An 8,365-nucleotide genomic window follows, 5' to 3' on the forward strand; every position below is an offset into this window, starting at 1 on the left:
TTAAAATTATATTGCTTATGTCATTCAATGTAATAAATATGAATGCATATTTTAAATAACACCTCAATAGGATGATCCTAAAATGTAAATTAACATTTGCATATTTAAATGCCTAAGTAAGCTTATAAATTAAACAATAACTTGTTTTTACAAAAGAATAAACACCATGCCTGTATTTAATGTTGTCCAGGTAAAACACTGAAAATAATTTCTTTGTCTCCAAGTTAGATTTAATATTGTCACTTATTAAATGTTATATAATTTTCCCCTTGGTCCAAGCCAGGATGCACATGTGGAGAAGAATTAATCTGTCCAGTCAATAGCTATATTTTGTGGTGATAGAGTAGTTGCAAGAACAAGGTATGCTTCATTCCTGGCCAAAACCAGATCAATCTGTGTGTGGTAATAGGTGTTACAAAACTGTAACTGTTTTGTAACAGTTGTACAAAACTGTGTGCTGGAATAGGAGTGACTGTTTATTCCAGGTCATGCCATTAGGAAGCTGATTCATCAGCTGTCTAACATTGAGCTTGGGATGGTTTCCTTACTACCATGATATGACTATACTTATATCCACATCCCAATCAACCACACTCAAGAACAAACACAGTATCCAAGAGTCACCATCACAGGGGATTCAAGTACACATAATATACATTGCATCAGAGAGGGCAAGAATATACCAGAATTAGGGTGTCATAGAATTCTGCCTTTCGGAGTTTAATTTATGCAAAAGAATGATGGTTAATAATAAGTACTGTAGTAGCTAATATTTATTGAGAATCATTTTGTATCAGGCAAATTGATAAGTGCTACACAATTATTCTTTTCTGTAATCATAAAATAACATTATAAAGTCAATGCTATTATGCCTTGGAGGTAATTATGTAAATGTTTACTTATTAAGGAGCATAATTCTCTTAGTTGATAGTTGTACAATTAAGGAAAATAAGAATTTAAAAGACATGAAAAATTCATCTAGTTGAAAGTAAACTTTCTGTATACCACGACCTGTAATAAAAGTTCAAATTTAATAATCAAGCATGGGGGAGACAATTGACTCTGGAAACACATGATACACTATTAGAGTAGTATTAATTATTTGAACTAATAGCTTGGAATAAGAAGTGCAATTTAGCCAGAAATAACTAGATTAAAGAAACAAGTTGTTAGATGTCGTTGAGTCGTTTCTGATTCATAGTAACCCTGTGTGTAAAAGAAAGAAACATTATGTGGACCTGAGTCATCCTCACAATTGTTCATACATTTGAAGCTACTGTTTCAGCCAGTCCCTGTTAGGTCCTTCCCCTTTTTTGCTGCCCTCCACTTTACGGAGCATGATGTCCTTCTCCAAGCACGCGTCTCTTCTGAAGGTATGTCCAAAGACTGTAAGAGGAAGTCTTTTCATCGTTGCCTCTGAAGTGTATTCTGGCCTTACTCTCTCCAAGACATATCCGTTTGTCCTTTTAGCAGTTCCTGGTACAGTCAATATTCTTCTCCAGCACAATTCAAATGCATATAATTATGTAAAGTACTTGCATAGGCACATTCTTCTATGTGAGAAGATTCATCAATTAATAGTTCATACTATTTAATTATTTGCTATGGGTGTGGAGGAGGAGCCTTGTGGGTAGCAATCCAATGCTTACCTAACAACACTACCAACGCTTCTTGTCAATGGAGTTAGTGTATATAGAATGAGTATATTCATATTTTAGAAAAAAATGATAAGAGTTGAGAAGAGAAAGTTCTAGGAATATAGAGAGATAGATGATAGATGGATAGATAGATAGATAGATAGATAGATAGATAGATAGATAGATAGTTAACATTAAAAAGCAGGTCAATGAGATCTATTTATTCACCCAGGAAAAAAGATTATAGAGTTATAGCAAATCAAAAATCATTCTTGGCAGGGGACAGAAGTCGTGTTCCAGACCAAATATCAGATGACCCTTCTGGTGTCGGGAAAGAGTCCTTACTGTCTTGTAAAACCCGTTTAAAGCCTGATCACTAAAGTTTCAATATTTAATGCCATCCTACTAATTTTAGGGTGAAATGTTACTAGGCATTTAGTATCAAGCATATTCAGCGTTACAAGGTATATTGAGAGTGCTAGCAATATATTTGCAAAATCATGCACATTTCTTTCTAAATGCATACAGTTTACATTGAAAGAAAATAATTTACCCGTATCTTTGTCACGTGTGGGACAAAATATCCTCATATTTGAGTTTTTTATTATACAAATAAAGACGAGAGCCAAATAATAGAGGGGCACATTTATTGTCTTGGTTTTCAGATGTCTTAGTAGGATGTAAACCTCAGGAAAAAAGTTTATTTGAAAAACTCTAAGCCAATTTTAGATTTTACTTTATGGTTGTTACCTTTAAAATTTTAAGTCTATTATCTAAAATTGTGATGTATTTGTTTCATAATAGTCCTGCTAATATCAGAGGGGAGTTTCCAAAGTGGGTTCTTGTGCCTGCATCTTGGAAAGCCTAGATAAAAAAGAAGTTATACAGTATTTCTTAGATTAGCCAGTTTTAAAATGAGAACATCACCTAACGATCTGGATCTTATCTCATATTCCTAAGGTTTATTTTTTTATAAAGCAGTGAAAATTATATAATACAATGTGTTAGCTATTAGAGAATGTTATAAACAAAAAATGATATACAATCAAAATAATGATAATGATCTTTTAGCTTTGAAAAAAACTTTGGTTTATTTTTGAGTCGTGTGTAATATTTGTGTACATCTAAAACAGGCAAACTTGAATTCCACATTTATGTGGGAAAGGTGTGTTACTTCATTCAACTGCTGAGATTTGCCAGGGTTTCTAATGTTATTACAGTCCTGTGATGAACCTTCCTGATGATGTGAGTTAATAATTATTCCCCATCTCTTAGGATCCCCGCTGGGCTCCTGCCATTAATCATTTAATCTATATTGTTAAGTAGAATGTTCTTCAATAATGTAAATGCTCTACATATGCTCTATTAATTTTTTTTTAGCACAAGTCATAAATGTGGGCAAATGATGAGGTTTCTTAATCCCATAAAGAACTACAGTCTTGGAAACTCACAGGAGCAGTTTTTGCCCTAAATGGTAACTATGATTTGGCATCAATTCGATGTCAGTGAGTTTGTTGTTAATTCCCATATATTTATTAAGAACTATGAACATGTTTCATGTGAAAATATATTTTTTACTTAATGTGTTAGTGTGGGGTAGACTAGAGAAACAAATACATAGACACTCATATGTATATGAGAAAGAGATTTCTATACAAGAGGAACTGAACATTGAGAAAACATCCCAACCCAGACCAGATCAAGTCCATAAGTCCAATATTAGCCCCCATGTTCAATACCTATCTATGAAGTTGTCTTCAGACTCATGAAACACATGCAATGATGCTGAATGCAGGATGATCACAGGACATTGGGTAGAAAGTCTTTAGATCCAGTGGCTGGCAGCAGTCTCTACGTGGCTTCTCCAGTTCCCAGGGCATGGGGTCTATCAGCATGGTGCCATGTGTCTTGTCAGTAGAGAGACTCTGAGGGCGTGAACAGAGAGAGACTCTGTCTTCCGCCTCCAAGGAGGAAATCCAAGAGTTTCCCCAGAATCCTCAGAGGAAGGCCATTCCCACAGAGAGGTCACTTTGGCTGTCTCCAGATTGACAGGCTAGACTGCACCCCCACACAATCCTCAAATTGACACCAGGTTATGTAACCAATGCACTTAATTTTAATGTAAGTATTCCTACGTGACTAGTGGCTACCATATTGTATAACTCAGTTGTGCCATTTACACTTATCTTTGTGCATCAAAGGATAATAAACACCATAACTTTAGAGATTTTCTATTTTAAAAAGTCTTTTCCTGATGAAATCAAGGGAATTCCGAGAACATGTGTAGCTTTCATCTTACTAGACCCAAGAAACACTAACCCTGAACAACACACATGAAACATCATGGTTTAAGGCAAAAGCCTTGCATCGGGGGTGCAAGAAGATGGATGAGGCACTGGATTCATAGGGAGATTTTCTTTACCTGGTAGTTCTATTTCAACTACAAAATGGGCCAATAGGCAATCATGATTGGTCTTTGAGTTTCAAAATATTCTAAATGTAGTTAATTATTTTAAAAAACATGAAAATAAAATACTTTTGAGTGGTCCAAGCACCGAGCATAAACTTTGCAAACAAAACTTTTCTGTCACGTATTCCTAATTTGAATATTCAAATAAATTATATCATATATGATGCTATTATTGCTGTCAACTCTGATGTGACCCTTACATATGGCAAACTGAGATGTTTTGACCTATGTCCTCTTCATGAGCTTATATTCTAGCACTGTATCAGACAATATTCTGTGGATCCATAAGGTATGCATTAGTTGATTTTCAGAAACAAATTGTTAGATTTGTTTCTATTCTATCTCAGGGTGGAATCATTGTTAAAACTTGATTCAACAATGAGTGATCCTACTGGTATTTAAAATGTCAGTGACATAGCTTCAAATAGCCAAATAATATGCAAGCCACTACAATATAGCAAACTGGTGGACAATAGTGGTATATATGATTAGGATGCTTGTAATGTTCACAATTGCATGCTAGTGTCATGCAAAGGTGAATTGAACAAAGCCTATTCTCAAGAAATGTGTGATGTACACTACACAATAGTGAGAGTGAAGGTTTCAAAACAAAAATTAGTCTGTTTATAAATTGGAAGGAATGATTTCACAAGAATATCTGGGAATAGTAGTTGAATAGAGTGTCCTGATTGCCCCGAGCCAAGAGTGACAAATGTCTAAATTGATAAAGATGTCCCTTGGAAAACTGAGGTGTTCCTAACCCATGCCATGCTATTTTCTATTGAATTTCTGGACATTTAATAATAATTCCCAAAGCAGAGGTAAGAGTCTATGCCTTGAATTATGATATTGTGGGAAAATATTGGTCACACCATATATGCTAGAGAATCAAAATATCTGTCTGGTAAGAAAAGTACTAAAAATGCTTAAATTGGACTTATTATCGGAAGAAAGCCATCCTTAGAGAAGGACATTATGCTCAATAAAGTACAGGGACAAGAGAAGAGAGAAAGGCCCTCAGTGAGATGGACTGACAGATTGACAACCACATGGGGTCAGCTATAGCAATGACAGTCCGACTGGCTGAGACCCAGACACTGTTACATTTTGCTATACAGATGATGCTATGAGTCAGAATCAATTCAATGGCATCTAACAACAAAATGTGTAGGTAGGATCCTTGGATGGCTGGTATGGAAACTGCTTGCTATAGGCATTGTACTATTCTACTTGACTTGATCGAACTATGGAATCACATGATATACGGGTTTGTGAAATCCCAATCTAAAAAGAAAAGAAAGAAAATTTGCACTAGATCACATGTGGGTGTGGGTTCTCTTTGGTATGCTAGTGAGACAGGATTGGTATAAAATGTGTCTGGAGTTCATTTCCATTGAGATCAAAGGGGATTATGCAAGCAAGCAAGTGAGCAAGAGTTGGAGAGAGCGAGAGATGTGTCACACAAAAATCACCAAGGAACAAATAAATATGTTAAAGTTGCAAAGATCTACTTCCAGCGCAGATGGAAACTTTACATGGTTTAAACTAATAAAAGAATTACAGTCAGAGTCCTAAGTAATATACTGGAAGGTTATCTGCACTTGGAAAAAAATTGTTATCGTTATCTCAGTATCTCCAAGTGAGCTGAACTTCCAGAATGCAATTTTCTTCAGTGATAAAAATCTTACACTAGCTTAGGCAGGTTCTCACCTGAGGATGAGAGATACTCTTACTTCACTCGGGAATGTTTGCATATTGGCAGGATGTGGTCTGGTTGAAATCACATTTCTTCTGGTATATTAATTCTTGGCATTTATTTTAGTTAATTTTCAATTATTTATTTTGCTTTAATGTGAATGTACTTCAACTTACTGTTTACTGCATTTTCAATGTAAACTTTTGTATCTAGTTGTGGAATAAAGATATTTGTTACCGAAATATATTTTAAGTACTAGGACATAAGCAAGAGATTTCTAGGAGCGAATAGTGATGATATTTGACTATGTAAGTAGACAAAAAGTTTTTATTAAGCTTAGTAATAAAATTAGACAGGATCAAGTATTTTACTTCTCAAGGAAAAAACGGATATTATATTGACCATCCTTTCTAGACAAAGCTGGGGTATAATGGAGAAAAATTGCATTGAATAGGAATTTGGAAGAACTTGACCCACTTCACTGTAACCTATGGTAAGTTACTCAGTGTTCCTGAGCGCGAATTTCTCAAAACTAAAATAGGGCTGATAAAATAATATCAATGGGTAGGGACAGAGTCCTTGATGGTGTCCAGCTGTGCTTAAGTCTGGCTCAGTACCACCCATCTCAGCAAATGCCTACAAGAGACAGGCTCAGTCTGGGGGCAGCAAACAGTGGCGCTTCAGAAGAAAGAGAAGATCATTGAAGACAAAGCTAAAGAAGAAGAGAGGAGAAAGCAACGGATGTTTATCAAGGCTGCCACTCATCACGTTAAATGTGGCAACAGAATCCATGTCATGTAGCCCGAAGTGAAGCTGAAAAGAAATCCATGAAAGATGACAAGAAGAAAGAATCCCAGGAGCAAAATGAACTATTCAAACCAGTAGTTACTGCTCAAAAACCAAGGAAAGGCTCAGATCCCAAATCTGTGGTGTGCGCATTCAACCAAGGACAGTGCACTACAGTGTTAACTTCTCTGATGACTTGACTCTGGAAAGAAAATGTGGAAAGGAATGCATTTACATTCATGCAAGAGAGGAAGAAGTATTAAAAGATACCATGGATAATTGGAGTGAGAAAAAAAAAAGAAGAAGAAGCAATAGTGAAAAAGTAGCACCGTGGGGAGGAAAATGAAAAACCAAAAACTCAGAGCATGCCAGCATTTCCTTGAAGCTATTGAAAACAAGCATGGATTTTGCTATGTCCTGTTGGGAGTTATGTGTGTGTGTAGCAGAATGCATTTTCCCCTGGAGTTGTGTTGAAAAATGATCAGAAGAAAGAAGAGAAGGAAGATGACATTTCATTAGAAGATTTTCTTGAAAGACAGTGTTCTGCCCTATGTCCAAATATTACCCAAATCACCTTAGGATCTTTTCTTTCATGGGAAAAGGAAAAGGCTAAAAAAACAAACAAAAACAAGACATGTTCTCCCTATGTCTTCTCTCCTAGCTTTGACTACATTTCATAGTAATTTCTGAGTAGTTCATGATCAATTGAAACATAGTGGTCATTTCAGAAAATGACTGATGGTTATAACTGTCCACTCAAGAAGGACATCTAACTGCTTTTCCAACTTTTCGTTTTCATTGGATATTAACTACCATGCTGAGTGATTTCATTTCCTTCATAGTTATATATTAAAGAGACTGCTTAAAAGTGCTTCACTCAGAAAACATACTGTTCTCCATAAAAGGCATTGCCTATGCAGAGTCAATGTCATGTCATCTTCAGACAATTAGATCAACATTGGAGATAGACATTCTTTGGTCTGATAGAATCGGCTGTGATATCTTGTATTAAACTGTTTAATTTCTTCCACTTCCTTTTTGCCAATAAAGTTGTAAATAATACCATCATACATTCAAATTTTAAATGAATAAATAAAGATAATATCCCTTTTCCAGAACAGCTGTGACATTCAACAAAAAAGATAGTGAAGTGATCTATAATTTCTAAATACAATGTGATTGCTAGAAATAATTCAATATGTGATGCTAGTGTAAATTTCATCTAATGTCCATTATCCATAACAAAAAAGTAGTAAATATTGAATTTTCAAAACTAAATAAATCATATTATGCTTCATTAGACATGTATTACATTTTTTGTAAAGCTAAAGTGACCTGCTTAGGAATGATGTAAGCTTCTTTGAATGATTGTGTAAATAAATATTAATTTTCTTTTAAAAAGAGAACAAAATAAAATATTTAACATATTTGTTAAAATTTGAAATCCTCATCTTCTTTACCTAGTGATGATTCAAATTTCATCTGTAACATACTTGGCATAAATCTTAAAAGAATAATTTTGTTCACATATTTAAAAACACTCAGATACTTCCTTTTCATGATAGGTTTCTTTAGAAATATTTTTTGCATTACAATGGGTGTGGCTTAAGTAAATATTCCTTGATCTTTCTGCCAAATGGAATTTCCTTTATTATGTATCACCTAGATGTGCTGAGTAACACAGTAGTTTAGAATGAGTGTTTCCTGAATTCACACTTTCACTCCTATCCCTAAATTACATCAGTCTCTTTTCCTAAGGGCAAGACATTTGAAAAC

The 8,365-nt window shown here is 34.8% G+C and overlaps 1 pseudogene; it reads left to right on the top strand.

Annotated features, from left to right (window-relative positions):
- Positions 1-1,337: 1,337 nt before the first annotated feature.
- LOC142440548 (zinc finger CCCH domain-containing protein 15 pseudogene) lies at positions 1,338-7,269 on the top strand (annotated as a pseudogene).
- The last annotated feature ends 1,096 nt before the right edge of the window (positions 7,270-8,365 follow it).

This window comes from Tenrec ecaudatus, chromosome 2, assembly GCF_050624435.1.
Source record: "Tenrec ecaudatus isolate mTenEca1 chromosome 2, mTenEca1.hap1, whole genome shotgun sequence".
Classification (NCBI taxonomy): domain Eukaryota; kingdom Metazoa; phylum Chordata; class Mammalia; order Afrosoricida; family Tenrecidae; genus Tenrec; species Tenrec ecaudatus.